This window comes from Macrobrachium nipponense, chromosome 29, assembly GCF_015104395.2.
Source record: "Macrobrachium nipponense isolate FS-2020 chromosome 29, ASM1510439v2, whole genome shotgun sequence".
Taxonomy (NCBI): domain Eukaryota; kingdom Metazoa; phylum Arthropoda; class Malacostraca; order Decapoda; family Palaemonidae; genus Macrobrachium; species Macrobrachium nipponense.
Window position 1 is genome coordinate 20,626,207 of NC_061092.1, and position 18,880 is coordinate 20,645,086.

Genomic DNA, 18,880 nt, shown 5'->3' on the forward strand with positions numbered 1-18,880 from the left:
TACTTACTTTTAACAAGCAATGTAAGGAAGGAGACAATAGACTCGATGATAAGCCAAGCGCTGAGACCTATGAGGTGGTCATTCAGCGCTGAAAAATAAATTGAGAGTAAAAAGGTTTTAAAGGTGTCACAGGAGTGAAAACCTCGTAGTTGCAATATATATAGAACTATTGCTAGGAGAGGGGGAGAAATAAGAGGGATGAATATGAATTATGAACGGAGGTACACTAAAAGGACTTAATTGGGTCGTAGCTAGGGGCTGAAAGGACGCTGCAAGGAGCCTAAGGTAATGACTTCAGTGCACCATGTAAGGTGCACTGGAGTCACTAACATCCTACGGGGTTCTGGCTACTAGTATAGCAATGCACATAATTTTACCGGCCATGGATAAATAACCTTACACTGATTTGGAAGCACCGTAAAGTCAACAATCATCATTACCCATGATTATAAAGATAAAAGAAAAACATTCGTTTTGAATTTTGGCTTACTCATTCCTTCACACTTAACAAGTAATCGTAACGAAAACCGATATATTTGTCGTAGTCACTGAATAGTCCGTTTTCTATGGTTTACATTCATTCAATAAAGAAAATGTTCATGCTGGGGTAACTATCGTAGGATTCCAGCAGGCACAGTTCACTGGCATTGCGTCGGCTTTAACATTACTCGGACATAAAACGTAACATATATGTCTGAAGACTTAACTTCACAAAAATACTACCAATCTGATGGTTAAGCAAATTTTCTAAAGCATACCGTTATTGAAAGAAGACTACAATTGAAACCCCGACAGGGAAGAATCAACAAAACATCTCATGAATTATTTCGCAATGCTTATTGACCGGTCGTAAGAATGGTAGTACAACTAATAGTTTTATTTGAATAAAATTAAAATAATGAACAGTGTTCTCCCGTATTTCTATGAAATCCCCCTAAAAACAGATGATCTGAGCTCTAAATGTACAACATGTGAATAAGCACAACTAAAACATATTACTTTTTCACGGACAAAATCTACTTAGACGTTTAAACAAAACTGCAATGATACAGAAGTACACTACGATTAATGTGAACATAACTAACATTTAATCATTATTTAGTTATATAGACATTTGTCACTGAACATATGGTTTATATAAAAGGTAGTTTGACATCGTTATGAGTTGTTTAAATACATATTAAGAATAATATGCAAAAATAAGGAATGGTTGATAAACTAATACAAGGCTCTGCTAACGAGTGATTTTATAGCAGTTAAGTTAGCTCGTGAGACTTTCAATACTGTCCGAATACTTTTCCTAATGTGATCGAATATTCTGCGATATAGCACATAGCTGCAATTGCCAACATACCAGGCACTACAGTTTGGACAAGTAAATTCAAATAACCATTCTGAAACTACTGTGAGTGCTTAAACGACATAAAAATTCCAAAAGAAATTTCAGTACTAATTGTGGATGGGAAACAACACTGAAATGTACCATTTATAAACCCCATCCATAAAACCAAACTGGAAATGACTGGCAACGCTACAAAATAAAATCCATCAACAAAAACTCTCAATAGCTAGCAACACAATAATAGCATAATTATAACAATAGTAAGTTAAGGCAGCAGTATACACTGTGAAGAAGGAAACCAGGTTAGCAACACTAAAATGACTCATGGAGGGATAGCAAGAATAAGTTATAACAGCATCCCCAACCCCAACCCTCTTTTTTTTTTTTTTTTTTTTTTTTTTAACAAAACCCTTCTCACAATCCGAGGTTTACATTCACTTAAAAAAATTAATAATAATAATCATACAAACTTCTATGTCAATTGATGTACATGACCCTTGTTTTGGTTTAATCTCTTTTTAAGTGAAGTCATACGGTGAATACAACTTGATGACATCACAAATACATAATATATTATCAAGGAAAAAAGGGAAAATATAATCATGATCAAGTGCTCCAAGAGAAACATCGAATGAAGGAATTAACAAGTTACCTAGTCACTTAAGCGTGACAGTATGCTGACCTATAACGGGTAAAAGAGGCAGTTAGACAGGATGAACTTTTCTTTTACCTATCACTGTATACAAAATTGAGCATGTCTTTATCCCTCAGGAAAAAAGACCTCCCTTGGCAATAAGACAAAGCTGGAAAGGTGATCAAGTAAAGCAAAAAGCGTTAACATCTGACAATATACAGCTTAACTGTTTTATATATATATATATATATATAGATATATTATATATATATATATATATATATATATATATATATATATATATATAAAAATATACATACACACACATATATATATATATTATATATATATATATATATATATATATATGTGTGTGTGTATATATGATATATATATATATATATATCTTTTCTTCTTCCCAGCTTTTTCCCATTTTTATATGGGGTTCGCCGTTTCGGATGAGCCGTTTCCATCTATTTCTATCTTGCACTTCTGCCTCATCAATTCCCTTCTCATGTAAATCTCCTCTCACACAGTCCTTCCATCTCTTTCTTGGTCTCCCTCTCTTTCTTCTTCCTTGCACCTCCACTCCCATAGTATGTCTCCCAGCGTGGTCCTCATCTCTCCTCAACAGGTGTCCATACCATCTCAGCCTCCCCTCCTGCACTTTCTTTGATACTTCCACCACCTTAGTTGACCCCCTTATGTAGTCATTTCTGATCCTATCCCATCTTGTTACCCCAGACATCCACCTAAGCATTCTCATTTCTTGCCACATCCATCTTCTTCTGCTCTGCTTTTCTCATGCTTGCTGTTTCCGTACCATACAGCATTGCTGTTCTTACCACCGTCTTGTGAAATTTTCCTTTTAACCTAAGCGGCACTCTTTTGTCACAAAGAACTCCCGAGGCCGCTCTCCAGTTGTTCCAGCCTGCCTGTACCCGATGTTTTACTTCTTCTTCCATACTTCCTCCAGCGTTAACAAAAGATCCCAAATACTTAAACTTATCAACTCTCCTTATTTGCTCTCCACCAAGCTGAATACTTTCTCTATCATCCCCCTCAGTGGTGGTACACATATATTCTGTCTTGGATCTACTTATTCTCATTCCTCTGTCCTCCAGTACTTGTCTCCATCTTTCCAATTTCACTTCCAGATCTTCCCTGCTCTCTGCACACAGAACAATATCATCCGCATACAATATGTTCCATGGTACTGTCTCCCTTACTTCCTCTATTATAACATCCATCACTATGTTAAAGATAAATGGGCTCAGAGCCGACCCCTGGTGTAATCCTACTCTCACCTCAAAACCTTCTGTCTCCCCAACACTGCTCCTCACTCTGGTAAATACATTCCGGTACATCTCTTGTATCAATCGCACATACTTCTCTGGCACCATCTTCTCCTCAGGCTCCTCCATACCTCTTGTCTCGGGACTCTGTCATAAGCCTTTTCAAGGTCAATGAATACCATAGGTCCCTTTGTCTTTCCCCGAATTTCTCCATTATTTGCCTCAGACAAAATATACCATCGTTGTTCCCCTTCCCTTCATAAATCCCATCTGCTCTTTACCTATTTGTACTTCTTCTTCTCCAGTCTAGCATCTATTTCATCCTTTCCAGTATCTTCAAAGTGTGGGACATCAATTTAATGCCCCTATAATTACCACACTCTTGGACATCGCCTTTCCCTTTAAAAATTGGGATCAATATACTCCCACGCCACTCATTTGGTATCTTTTCCTGTTCAAGGATCTTTATCATAAGATCGTACAGTATATCCACTCCTTCATCTCCTAATGCTTTCCATGCCTCCACCGGGATCATGTCTGGTCCGGTTGCCTTCCCATTCTTCATCTTCTTCAGTGCATTTAGTACCTCTTGCCTAGAAAACCTCATTACCATGCCAATGTTCACTTGCCCATCCTCTCTTATTAGTCTATTATTTTCTTCATTTAACAACTGTTCGAAATATTCTTTCCATCTCTTCACAATGTCTTCCTCCTTTCTAAGCACTACACCCTCCTTGATTCTTTATTTGTTTGATGTGTGTTAATCTTTGGTGCTCTTATTTCTAGCCTTTGATAGCTTCATCATCTTCTTTAATCCTTCCTTTGTCCCCAGCTCATTATACCACCTCAATCATACGACTTTGCTTTAGCTTGGGCTATTCCACCTTTTTCACCACCTTATTTTTCTCTCTGTACCTATTTCACTGTATACATAAATTGAGCATGTCTTTATCCCTCAGGAAAACAAAAAAGACCTCCCTTGGCAATAAGACAAAGCTGGAAAGGTGATCAAGTAAAGCAAAAAGCGTTAACATCTGACAATATACAGCTTAACTGTTTTATATATATATATATATATATATATAATATATAAATATACATACACACACACATATATAGTATATTGATATATATATATGTTATTAGGTGTTACCCTTTTCTTCTCAAAAATGTGTTTACTATTGCCATGTCGAACTGACACAGCAAAGTCCACTACACTCTCTCCTTCTGGGTTTCTCTCCCCAATTCCATGGCCCCCATGCACCCGCCCAATCGCCTCATTTTCACTTCCGACATGGCCATTCAAATCTGCCCCCAACTATCACCCTCTCATGCTCTTCCAGTTCTTGCATTATTCCATCCATGTCTCTCCAGAAATTTCCCTTCTCTTCTTTGTGCAACCAACTTGTGGTGCATATGCGCTTATAATATTCAGAATCTCTCCTCCATAACATATCTTCAATCTGATGATACGGTCATTCTTTCTATGCACTTCTATTACCGAGTTCTTTAGTTCACTAGACAGTACTATGCCAACTCCATATACATAATATATGTATATATATATATGTATATATATATATATACATATATATGCATATATATATATGTGTGTATATATGTATATTTATATATATATATACATATATTTATATATAATATATATATATATATATATATATATATATATATATATATATATATATATATAACAGTTAAGCTGTATATTGTCAGATGTTAACGCTTTTTGCTTTACTTGGTCACCTTTCCAGCTTTGTCTTATTGCCAAGGGAGGTCTTTTTTCTGAGTGATAAAGACATGCTCAATTTTGTATACGTGATAGGTAAAAGAAAAGTTTATATATATAATATATATATATATATATATATATATATATATATATATATATATAACAACAGTACACAGATATGTGAGGGAAGGATCATGTGGACAGTTATCCCCTATACTGATAAAAAAAAAAAAAAAGCTAATACTTGGTTAATAGCACCAGATTGTCCAAAACTGTTTCCCACTGCTCTTATTACCGTTGTTAATAAGAGAAATCAGCATTAAGAGGCTTAATACAATAATAATGAATTTCAAGACTTTTACTTTCATATGCATTACCTTCACTATCCATAATGTCTCTATGAAATATATAGGTAGCAATTACAACAAAGCCTATTCTGTAAAGGTTACAGTTCCATTCGTACTTGAAGTAAATACAAATTGTGACTTCCTAATGTTTTAAATAGACAAATAAAAGGGTAACACCTTAATTCAGGTTTTATTCCAAAAAACTGCATCGATTTTTTGTCAGTATGCACAGCCGGTATGCATCTACTCCCATAAATCACTAAGTACCATAACTAAACTATCTAAAAACATAAATAAGTACTATCTTCGCACTAAAATAACCTATCCTAATTAAAAATCGTCGCCCCACTAAATATGTTTACAAAAGCATCAACGAATGAATCAGTGCAATGACATGTCGAAATCCAAAAACGATAAGAGACAGCAAAAATTCAGACATGAGCATCTAGAGGAGAGTGGAGTACTTGCCTTGAAGTTACTTCTTAACATGACCTTAAGTATTGTACTTTGTGAAGCAAGCAAAAGGCCCAAAATTGTTCGTTTTTCAGGATTAAAACAAATCATGTGAATTTGCAATAGTCAGTGAGCTTATGAGAATAACATGCCACATTTCATTTTTATCCTCCTGAACTATTTTTGAGACACTACTATAGGCCTTTATTTATAAAGTGAGCTAAAATGTCTCGAATCTTTCACTTCTTATGACAAATTACCAAACATGTGTATTTTATATCAGAATATAAATGACACAATAACGACGGGGCAAGAAAAGTGAGAAGAAGAAAGTAAGACAAACTTTAAGAAAAACAACGGATGTCCTTTTCAACCGCGCACCCCAATCATTTGAGTACACTTGGAGTCACAGAAAGCTCACACATCACACGAAAGAATCTGCTGTTTGAAAATTCAGTCTAAGGTGCAGCATTCTCTTTGCTGGCCATTGCAAACCTTCCCCGCTCCCAAATACCACTAAATGATGCAACAGCCACCGCAAGGTTGGGCCAGTAGCAACGAACTTTTCTCGTTATTTTTTCTTTTAATTTGGAAGGCAAAATAATATAGACAATGCATATCATCATATATATATAATATATATATATATATATATATATATATAATTTATACACGCATATCTACCGATTATATAGACAATATATATATATATCATATATATATATATATATATATATATATATATATATATATATTTATATATATTTATGGTATTTGTATATTTCGAAGTCCTAACTACATACATTTAGCATTCCAAATGCAGACCCATAATAAAAATAGAAAACGAAATAAAGATGTTCATGTTTTTACTTTGGATATTAAAACAAATGTTATGGTTATTAATGAATGAACGAATAAATAAATAAATAAATAAATAAATAGATAAATAAAAACTCTTGGAGTTGTACGAAATTACAGCTGGTTATCCGCAAAGATTCTCTCGCATGAAAATTTGTATTATATATCTCATTTCCATTACAACTTATTATTGAAGAGTTTACAATAATTTCAACTTCATTATTTCATTAAAAATATCACTGGAAAAATCATAACCTCACAAATCCCATAGTACAAACAGCTGGAAATAAAAGAAATGGTCAAAATAAACAAACATCGGTACAACTTGAAGCTATAACGGTACATAATATCTAAGCGGGAGGGAGAAAAACTGTGTAATCTTATTTAATTGTTCGTATGTCAGCGTGGATTTCACAGAATAGACAGATTAAATATAAATGAGGATGCAGTAACCCTGAGCAATTCCGAAATAAATAAGAAAGGGAAGTTTGGAGAAAGAGAATGATGTTTAACACCGAAGAGAATGACAGACCGACCTGTCTCCACCTAAACGTTCATTACCCCATTCAAAGTAAAATTTTTTTTACTGGTAAGTAGCTAACACAGAATAAACGATAGAAAAACAAAAAATAGCCTGAACACCGATCTAAAACTTTCACATATGCCTCATTTACAGCACGTCCATCCCTTTGCACTACACAGTGCCATTTACAAAATCATGCATGCAAAATTGTACTTCCCAATTATCTTTATATGTATGTATGTATGTATGTAAGTATGTATGTATGTATGTATATACGTATATATGTATTGTATAATATATATATATATATATATATATATATATATATATATATATATATATATATATATCCAAACAGCGGTGGCCACACAGCCGGATATACATCAATGAGAAGAAGGACATAAAGACTTGCTAAAAGGTTCAATTTATTCCCGACGTTTCGTAATGTCTTCATTACATTTTTTTTTCTATTTTGTACAGCCCTCCAAAATGTAATGAAGACATTACGAAACGTCGGGAATAAATTGACCCTTTCAGCAAGTCTTTACGTCCTTCTCCTCATTGATGTATGTATATATATATATATATATATATATATATATATATATATATATATATATATATATATATATATATATATATACGCACACATGTATACACCTTGTAGTAAAGTCTACTGACTGTGTGAAGGCAATTAAATGCTTTTGACCCATATACGGTATTACTGTCATACTATTATTCCCATATGAAGCCAGGATACCAAAATCTGATCCAGAACATACTGGATGTCGTTGTATGCCTTGAACAAAAAAAAAAAAAAAAAAAAAAAAAAAAAAAAAAAAAAAAACAACAAAAAAAAAAAAAAAAAAAAAAAAAAAAAAAAAAAAAAAAAAAAAAAAAAAAAAAAAAAAAAAAAAAAAAAAAAAAAAAAAAAAAAAAAAAAAAAAAAAAAAAAAAAAAAAAAAAAAAAAAAAAAAAAAAAAAAAAAAGACATAAAAAGATTCTACTTCATGAGTAAAGCTACCCAAATTCCATGAACAATAAAAGATCACCGGGGTCAGAACTGTGAGATCTCTGTTGGAGAAAAGCCAGGTGATCAGAACAACTGCCTGACAAGTTTTTGGATTTATGTTCAAGAAGGGCTAAGCTTGCTTTGAGTTCACGTCAAAAATGTCTTTACAGCGGACAACGGAATGGAAACGTGTGATACAGTGTGCCGTAGTTTATTTCAGTATGTATATGTATGTCAGGATCCAGATGAATGTATGTTTATGCATCATGTATACACACACATATATATAATATATATATAATGTACATACAAACTATAGTACATACTAAAACAACTACGCCACAACACGTCACATTTCACATCTATTATATATATATATATATATATATATATATATATAATATATATATATATATATATATGAATAACTTGATCACGCAATATATCAAACGTGATGCTATGTATAAATAAAGGTTTTTGCCACGCTTTTTCATTTTTCCTTCGTGGGAAATATATATAATATACTATAGTATATTATATATATATATAGTATATATATAATATATATCATATATTATATATATAATATATATATTCTGGAACTTGATCGCATAAGGGACTTTGAAAAAAGAAAAAAAAATCATATTGCTTGACATGGAATTAAGCCTTCAAGTACTTTACTGCGTGAGTTTGTCAGACACTTGTCTTCTAATACTTAGTTTTTTCTTCAACCAACCTTCAACAGTTCCGCCCCCAGTTATTACTTATAAAACGGATGCAGTTCTTTCTGTTTGATTGCTACTAAACTACTTTTCATCTGGTCAGATCTTGGAGTTCTGGTACTCTTATACATATGAATAATACTGAGCCAAAAGAACTTCATGCACCATAACGGAAAATTGTAATGGATTTTACATTTCCTACAGTATCATGGTTCTTCTTGGTTTAAAGAATATTGACCATAAATAACTCCTTAAACAAAGTGGATTATATGTAGTGTTGAAGTATGCTGATTCTACCATACGTAATTAGATTTGCAATATTACCATGGGTACAGAGAGGAATGCCTTCTAGCCTCGTAGGTGCAATTTCTTAACGAAAAAACACGAAAAAGATATAGCAGTTGGCAAAATGCATATCTATCCCCCATTGGGAAAACGTTGAATGTCTAAGAGAAAAGTTCAAATTTTGCATATGTGGAAATTTTATGTTGCCTAATACAAGATACTGCATTGCACTTGGATAGCTTTCAGAGTGAAGTACAATTGATATTGAGCAAACAAAAATGGGCATCTGTCAAAGTTTACAAAACAAAAGGACATTTTTTATTTAGTACAATATTTTACAATGATATTCGATGACAGACCAAACGGTAACAGTTGCGTAATCCCAGTATCCAGCGAGAAAAAACGTATTTGTAACGTTAATTAAATACACATTTTCCAATTGCACAAATTTATATTTAAAAATGAAGCCGTATAACCTATACGGCTATACATATAGTGGTTCATAAAATTTGCGCCACTTACTTTATGGGCTAGGGAAAGTTGAAGCAGACACGAAGGTTTTTTTTTTTTAATCCACGTTCATTTTGTCGTCACGACTCGTATACTTCCAAAACTAAACTGCAGATCCTGATCATAAAACGATCGATCTTAAACACAAAATGTTAAACTTTTTATTATTATTATTATTATTTAGTTATCTGGCAAATAAAGGAAATCCTCAACGATAAGTTACACAAATTGATTTTTACCTAACGACCTCAAAAGCGTTGAATGATTAACCATACAAACATGAGAACTTCAACTGTTTAAGACCACTTCCTTTCCATTCCTCATTATGACAGTTAAGTCTTCACTAGGTGAATAGTCCATCTTGATGCCGTAAACGCCCAATAATTATATTTATGGGCTGCTAATTGCACAAAACCCATGAATCCTTAACAACTTTACCACAGGCTACCTTATTAATACGCCAATAATAATAATAATAATAATAATAATAATAATAATAATAATAATAATATACATATTTAATGGAGCTGATGCAGCAATCCTTTTTAACAAGACTTGTTGAAAAGAGGGTCTACTCCCGAAATAATAATAATAATAATACTTCGATGAACTCGCAGCTGATTACAATTTTAAGACCCAGTGAACACAGGAAACTGCTGATCTCATTCATTTTGTAAAGAATTTTCAATATACCTTTGGACGAACCTTTAACGAAGGCCACAATACTTTTAAATAATGGGAAATGGCAATGAAAACAAACACTAACAAATTTCACATAGAAATATATGCAAGAGACATCAAGATCAAATTTCGGTAGCCTTTCGAGGATTTTCGGTAACATTAGTATAAAATACTTCTTATATTATTAAGGACACTATCAGGCCTAAGCAACACACACGACTCGAGGCTACAAAGATCATATTGAAAACCACAAGATTAAAAACATTCCTTACAAGGAATGTATTTTAACCGTCCATGACGCACACTTCGCACCTCATCACTGAACGGTAATTGAGCACAACCGGTCAAATTTGTCTAATATATTCCAGGGACATACTCCACGAACAGGCTTAAGAACCGACTACCACACACTTGTGTCTAGAAGCAACTGGGTCCACACTTTCATTCTTGACTCGATATTTTAGGGTCACATTATCCCATCTGGATATTTCCTATTTGATTTCGTCCTTTGTCACAATTCTTTGCTTACCGAATGTACGAACCTGTGGGGGATTCCAGTCCACTTTTCAGGAAATGATTATCGTCAATGTTAAGATGCCCTCTTCAGAAGCCTCATATTATAAATTTAGACCATTCATCTCATAGCAAAACGTCGCATTAAACTTCAGAACGATGCTCTTCCAGTGAAACACAAGAAAAGACCATGTTTAGCACTGTTTACCTCAGAGAAATTTCTGTCTTATACTTACTTCGTTTTACTTGACACAGTTCGAGTTGCAGCTAAAAATAAATTGTTGCAACTTATCTTTTACATTTTCTCTTCAGGATTGTATCACGAGGGTTGAAAAAAACCCACACATTTAAAATGGGATAAATGCCAGTTTGTAACTGGCATCCTTCTCCTGGGCATAGGCCACACCTACGCTCATTCATTCAAACATCTTTCCATTCATTGGCACACCCTAAACCAGTACCTCTCCAACGCCGCACCTACAACGCTCATCTTGTAAACAACGCATCTTTTCGTTTTCCGAAACAAAAATACCCGGTGAAAACTCACATACTGATAGTTCTAACGAATAACTATACAAAGAATATCATGAAAATAATCATAAAGACATGCAATGAAGCCTACAAAATGTGACCTGGGCGTCTTTCCATGAACTGTGGGGGCTCTTTCAACGATGCGTCATATTTGGCCTTAGGAGCAAAACAACTTCAAGATTCATTTCATTGACTCCCACTTACAATCTTTTTATACGGACTGGGCTAGAAGGGTGGCCATGAGTTTTCCTTTCACCTAGTTCAATCAGAATGGGGAAAAAGAAATTTGACCCCCAAAAGGAAGATCAACTATAAATATACCTTAAAAAAAAAAAAAAAAAAAAAAAAAAACACGTTCCTTACCGAAGTTCCATGGTACCCCAGTGAGAACACCTTTTAAGAATTATGCAGCAGGAGCTCATATTCGATATATAACTTTTAATTCGCCCCCCTCCACCCGGCCCCCGTCTCTCTCTCTCTCTCTCTCTCTCTCTCTCTCTCTCTCTCTCTCTCTCTCTCTCTCTCTCTCCTGTGTCTGCGTGGCAAATAAAACGACCAGTTACGCGAACAAAATACCACTCAGTCTTTAGGCCTACTTTCGAACTCGTCATAAAATTTTTATTTTATCATAAAGCTTTTGATCAAGATAGGTTCAAAGATATATCTTAAATAACATTTTTATTTAAGTTCAAGGATGTATCTTAAATAACATTTTTATTTATCATAAAGTTTTTTATCAATATATGTTCAAAGATGTATCTCAAAGTACAATAATGTGTAAACAAAATGATATCAGTATGGATGCAAATGTACTCTTAACAGACCTCTCAATACTTCGATCTCTTATCACTTTGTGATAAACGTATACGAAAATAAAAAGTAAAACAAAAGTACGAGGAGGACGGGAAGCTGACAGATCATAGTTGCTGTAAACAAATGTAAGGAAATGTGTTCAAACAAAGAGAGATGGTAAAAGGCTGAAAATAAAGTTTCTCGTCTGCTGATTATTTTCCCAGGTATATACATGATTCAGTGCTTAAGTCAACAGCGGCAGAACGAATTTTTTAGGAGACGCACCTATACCTCCATTCCTTGCCAGATTAGGAGTCGCAATTTTATTTTTTCATTTTTTTCCCCAGAAAGACATAAGAGTTCCTGTACGATAATTTCTAAATATCAACTAAGCGCAGCAGAAGAAAGAGAATCGTGATCACATTTGTACAGTAATCTGACACACAGCTCACACAGTCACACAGAATCGCTCTCAACAGTGAACACTTGGACAGGATTTTTTTTTTAACAACTACGAATTACGTGAACGTGAGTGTTATTAGATCGCCAATACCGTTAACACTGCTAAAGTAAGTGAAAATATCAACAGGGTATTAATCCCGATTACAACATGCCGAAGGGCTTTTGCGAGAAATTTGCTTTTCCTCAGGTTCAGAAGGGAAAGCGGAAAAATGGGGGGGAGAGGGGAGGCGGTTCACTTGTTTTGACTAGATTTTTGTTCCTTCTCGTAATCATGGTTCCTTTGGAGATCTCTGCCTGCCCCGGTGTTCGGATATTAGAAATAAAATGAATTTACACGTGAAAAATTCTAAAAATTCGACATATTTATCAAACGAGATCTAAGTTAGGTGTGTCTGAACGTGATTCCAAATATAAGGGTTAGCATGTAATGAGCTCTGAGTGTGTGTGTATGTATGTATGTATGTATATATATATATATATATAAACTAAACGTATCACATTAACTTGTATTAATATGTATATGTATATTCCATGTACGTATAGCAATCATAATACATAGTTTGTTGCCACTTATTACAGCAGACGTTTTTGAATTACACCCTTTTGGATTAGTGGTTTTTGTTCATAGCATTCGTATCAGTTATATAGCTTTATTTTTTTTATTGTAACCGGTTAAGCGAAATTACAGCAGTACCAAATCACCAAATTTCTCTCTCTATTATGTTCAAATTCAGTCATAATTTGGTTGCACCACTATTATAAATAATTTACAGCCTTTTTAAGCTTAAGAATATATACATAAAAAAAGGGAAATTAGGAACTTGCTCCCTCACCTACGTATATCCTAAGATTCAGAGGGAGAGGAGGCGCAGAAGAGAAACTTATTTGGAAGGATGCCGGCCAACGCCTCCCTTTACATTTTAGCTTACCCTAATTTGGGGAGACCACATCTGAGACAAGCCTCGTTAGAAGGGATGTCACAAGCAAGCGCGGAAATAAGATTCTCTCAAACGCGGAGATGGATAATCAAAATAATAATAAAAAAATACTAGACCATTAGTTGAATTTACGATATTTTTAGTACTTAGCTAACTTGTGCTTATAAAACTTGCGTCGTTTGTATAAAAGTAGGAGACCATGCTAATGCACGACTGGTTGTACCACAACTTCTTAACAATTAATACTTTATATCAGTAAAAATTTATTACTTTATATCAGTAAAAATTTATAATAATAAAATCCGAGTGAAATTTTTCTTGTACGTCCTCTCCCGGGTGACAGTAGGGGAGACACGATAATGTAAACCAGTTTGTTCGCCTCGGGTGGGGCGGGGTAGGTAGGGGAACGGGAGACATCCGCGCCCTACCGCTAACCTGTTTGTCCGCCCGGATGGGGGAGGATTAGGGGTAGCTAGGGGAGACAGCAGCGCAGGGTTCCAGCTCGTGGGACGAAGCACTCATCGTCTATAATTCCCCTTCAGTGTCAGTCATTTCCGAGGTATAGTGAATTGGATATAAAACGATATTTTTATCTTAATATTCGTAAGAATAGGATATTTAACGATATTTGTAAATATAAAACGTTACACGTGTATTTAAGAAGTCCTTTTTTTTAAGCTTCGTATACTATAACGACAGCTTTAATTTTTCCCTTAACATGGAAGGTCTTTAGTTCATACTCCCATTTTATGAAAGAAAAAAAAAATATGACTACAAAAATAATTGAAGTTTTCTGGCAACGTTCATTCCGGGTATCACTTATGAACAGAACACCCACATAGCTGCTAAAGTGCAAGGAGCATATCAATGTTAGGCATATATACTTTGCATAAAACGCTTTTATAAAAGCATGTAACTGATAAGGTGGACATTTTATGTATATGTCTGCTTCTCAATTCTTGCGTAAGGAAACAGATGTGTGCAGATACTTATTCAGATTGAGCAAATGTCATTTGCTTCCACCTTGTCTGTCATACTGGCGGTCGGGAGGTGTGGACAACGAAATTTGTTGCTAAGCAAACATCTCTGCACAGCGGTCTGCTTGTTCTATTTAACGAACTTGACTGTAAAAGGTTCCAACGCCAATTTAGCTAATTCTGAAGCAAACCTAGATCACGAAGTAAATATTTTTCACTTATTTTCCCGACAGGTGTGGAAACCTATGTCAAGTGGTTTTGCTATTAAAATCGTCCGCTAATATACTGTACTTAAACTACTGTTCATCTCCTTAAGTAAAGGCAACATCCAACAAATTTTGTAGTCTAATAATTTCGGGTATTTTGGCAAATGTACAATTTGGTTTCAAGTTGGGCTACTAAAAACTTCGGGATCTGCAATTTCAAATCACTTTGCTCTGATATTTATTATTCACATTGTGTGTGTGTATATATATATGTATATATATATATATATATATATATATATATATATATATATATATATATATATATATATATATATATATATATATATATATATATATATATATATATATATATATATATATATATATATATAATATATATATATATATATATATATATATATATAACGTATCAAATCCCGCCCACCCCCCAAAACAAAACAAAAAATGTACAGGAAATAATCGGTCCTTCTATGGGTTGTTATCTACGCGTCACTTACATCGAGGTACTAGTAGCACCAAATTACGAGTACCTTAAATGCATCTTAATTAAACGGTTCATTTACAACATTATTTCAAGTTCATCTCCTACTTCTATCATCCATCACCTTCGGTTGTCAACTATATAACCCTACTTATACAGCGAACATATTCACTGTCATGATACAGAAAACCGTCAGGTAGGCTAGACAACTAGAGCTCGGTATCCAAAAGACAGCTTAGTTTGTTTTCAATCTGCCCATCCTTGTTCCTCTCAGGGGCAATGAATACTTACGTATATCTGTGAATAACACTGCTTGAAAATTACGATTCTGAAGAAAGGTGTCGTTGAAAAACGTAACTATTTTCTCCGATAAAGTTAATAATTGCATCTTAAGACGTCTGGCTATGAAAGAACACACCGGATTAATGTTTAAATACGAAAAACCTCGACGTAGGGAATAATATGCGTAAAATACTTCCAGTGTATGAAAATGTAGCAAACAAGTCCTAAATGCGCACAGAGCTACACAGCATAAACAAGTAATAAACTGAGTTTTTTTTTATATGCTGAACTGAAAATTTCAACTTCTAAAACCACACTATTTTACATATTAATGTTGGGTACAATCAGTCTAAAAGTAAACAGCCACTCAATTTTTAAGCCTGTGACTGTGTGACAATTTATTCATATTGCACATGAAACTTTACGACTTCATTAAACTGAGAAAATATGATTCTGGCGTTTTACATGAAATGCAACAGGCAAGTCTTTTTTTTTTTTTCTTTTTTTTCAAATATAATAAGTAGCAAAAACAGAAAGCTGGATACGTCCATGTGTGCACAAAAATATGTTACTTTATTTTATATAATTCAGCTTGTAGCTGTTAGAAGATCTATTGAAGTCTAAAAATTTTAAGTTTGATGTTATTTTCACATTTCAACTGTTAAGAACTACACTGAATTCAATGTATTATCTTCATTCCTCAATTCAGAATATTATAATTTCTTTTTCAACTTCCAGATTCTTATTATTGGTATACAGCCGTGTTCATTTAATAATGATACTGATGTTCTCAGCATGTGGTTACTGACAAAACAGTACCCAATTCTCTTAGGAGAGTGTGGAAAGTGTGGGCGTTTAATATCAGCACAAACGTAAAACTTTAAAGCCACTAAAATTAATAATTTACAAGGATATGGCATCCACTTAACCACAGTTAAAAGACAACCTTGAGCATTAACGATAGGATTAACGCGTAGTGTGACAAGAAAGTTAAACCTGTAGGAGAGCGAAAACCTGAAATCAATGGCAATTGTGTCTTTTCGAGTAAAACTGTAGCCTAGTACCGCGGAATGGGTTACCTTGTTTTTAAGTTTAAATATTATGTTTAGGTCTCAGTCCTTTGTTTATGTCTACGATATTTACAGTCTGTTGATTGAGTTCTTGTATTTATCCCCAATGAACTGATACTTACCGAACTGGTTATCGTAGTAATATACAGTTTTGTCGTCTTTTGAAGTGAAGCTGCTATCCACCGTTCCACGTGCTGTTCTCCACCCAGTCTGAGACCTACCAACGTCGACTAACTACCACGTAAGCGATTTCCTTCTTTAAGTTTACACATACTCGACAGATCTTCCAGTCACCTACCGCCCTCCCCACCGGCTTATCCCACAACCAACCAACAAAGAGCATTTCGGGGTCTCCCCTGGTAAGCAGAGGCTTACGATAAAAGCTTATTGTGTGAACGAAACGTCAACGAAACGACATACGAAAAGGAATTAATCTTGGCCTAGCCTATATGCATATACGATTACAGGACTAGACCTATAAAAACAAAAGACTAGAAGGCCTACTCATATATGAATAGGATTAATAGGCCTAGGCCTACATACTTTCATGTAGGAATGATAAGCTTTGGCTTACCTTGATATCAATATAAACGTAGCCTAAACATAGCGTACACTACGACATTGTAGGTCCAGGCGTTTAAAAGCGCACGCGCGCACACACCTAGACAATACATAGCTAAATGATTAAAAATGGAGTCTACATAATCATGGGAAAACTGATCAGACTACTGGGTAGTTGGTTAAAAGTATTAAACATCAACTAGCCTAGAAGGATACTGTACTATATATACGTAAAAGTGATCAACTTAATCCTGAAAACAAATTACCTATTGTAAACAATCGAGTAAACACATCAATTCAATTGATCTAGGCACTTACCTTTTTCGCTGTGGTTGCCTAGCAAAAACGGAGCAGACCGCAGAAGACATACCTAGCCTACTAGGCTATATAGCTAGCCTATGAGTCTGATAGGCGGTCATAACATTGCAGTTAAAACTTGGGCCGTAATATACACGCTATCAATCTGATTTCTTTGGTTAATCTACTATTTGAACCTCCTTTAACATTCTACCATGTAACCTACAATTTTCTGACGAGGAAACGTCATCAATACCCTGCTTCTCACGGATGGCGGTAGATTTAGGCTTCCTAGAGTCAAGGGCTACTTTCTTCCGAATTCACACGATTTCAAGCAATTCTTCATTTCATGTTCATTCACAAACGAAAATGAACGCGGTTTTATCATAAACCCGTGTAATTAATGAGAAAAGCTCGTACTGTATAACTCATGAGAAAAGCTCGTACTAACTGTTTGACAAGACGGAATCGCGAAACTGTATGTTCTACTCAATTGAAGGAAGTGCGCATACTACAAGTCTCATCATGGCTAGTCCTCTTCTGCCAAATTTGATCAGATTTCTGCCAAACCCAGAATTTCACTGCCAAATCCCTATAAAATATCATTTCGCACAGTTGGAAAATAACTAGCAATGGTTCTATAACGCCCTTATCATGCTTTTCGTTTTTTCATAATTTACTAAGGAGAATTTCCCTCAGATTTGGGGGATTTGAGTTGGCAGTGATGTCAAAATGAGTAAATTTATGCTAAATTTGGGGACTTAAAAGGAAAAGTCTAAACTAACGAATATTTTTATTTGTTCATTATTATTTATTATAAGAAAGTGGGAAATGCCAGACTTCCTTTGTGACTGCCAAATTTGAGCCCTTTAATACTAATCTGCCAAATCGTAGTTTTTCACTTCCAAACACTCATTTCACCGCCAAAACTCGCCAAATTTGGCAGTGAAAGCTGCCAGTTGGCAACCTGTTCTTTACCAAATTACCAAAATTATCCAATCACATATGAGGCTGATCATGACGTAATCTTTTCAACCAATAACAACTTAGCATGTGATTGGCGCGGTATTTGAGTAACTAATATAGCGATGTAGGTAAACATACAAAATTAACATCGTTTAAATCCATTATTTATCTCTGTTTCTTTTTTAATGTATATACGCTGGAATGACGGGTCCCACTATAAATGTAGCGGACATTCCCACCTGCAATGGTAATGATAAAAAGCAAAATAAATGGTTCACTTTAGTTGGCTGGTGTCTATTCTCTCGAGTAGGTTTCGTGTTACATAACCATATAGTACACAGTTTCCGTCGCACGACAAGCAAAATAAT

The 18,880-nt window shown here is 34.4% G+C and overlaps 1 long non-coding RNA gene across 1 annotated transcript in view; it reads right to left on the reverse strand.

Moving 5' to 3' along the window:
* Positions 1–18,123, reverse strand: part of LOC135206178 (uncharacterized) — a 469,022-nt gene extending 450,899 nt beyond the window's left edge. The window contains exon 1 of the long non-coding RNA XR_010312693.1: positions 17,568–18,123. This is a non-coding gene — a long non-coding RNA (uncharacterized LOC135206178). The remainder of the gene's footprint in view (positions 1–17,567) is intronic.
* Positions 18,124–18,880: the final 757 nt, after the last annotated feature.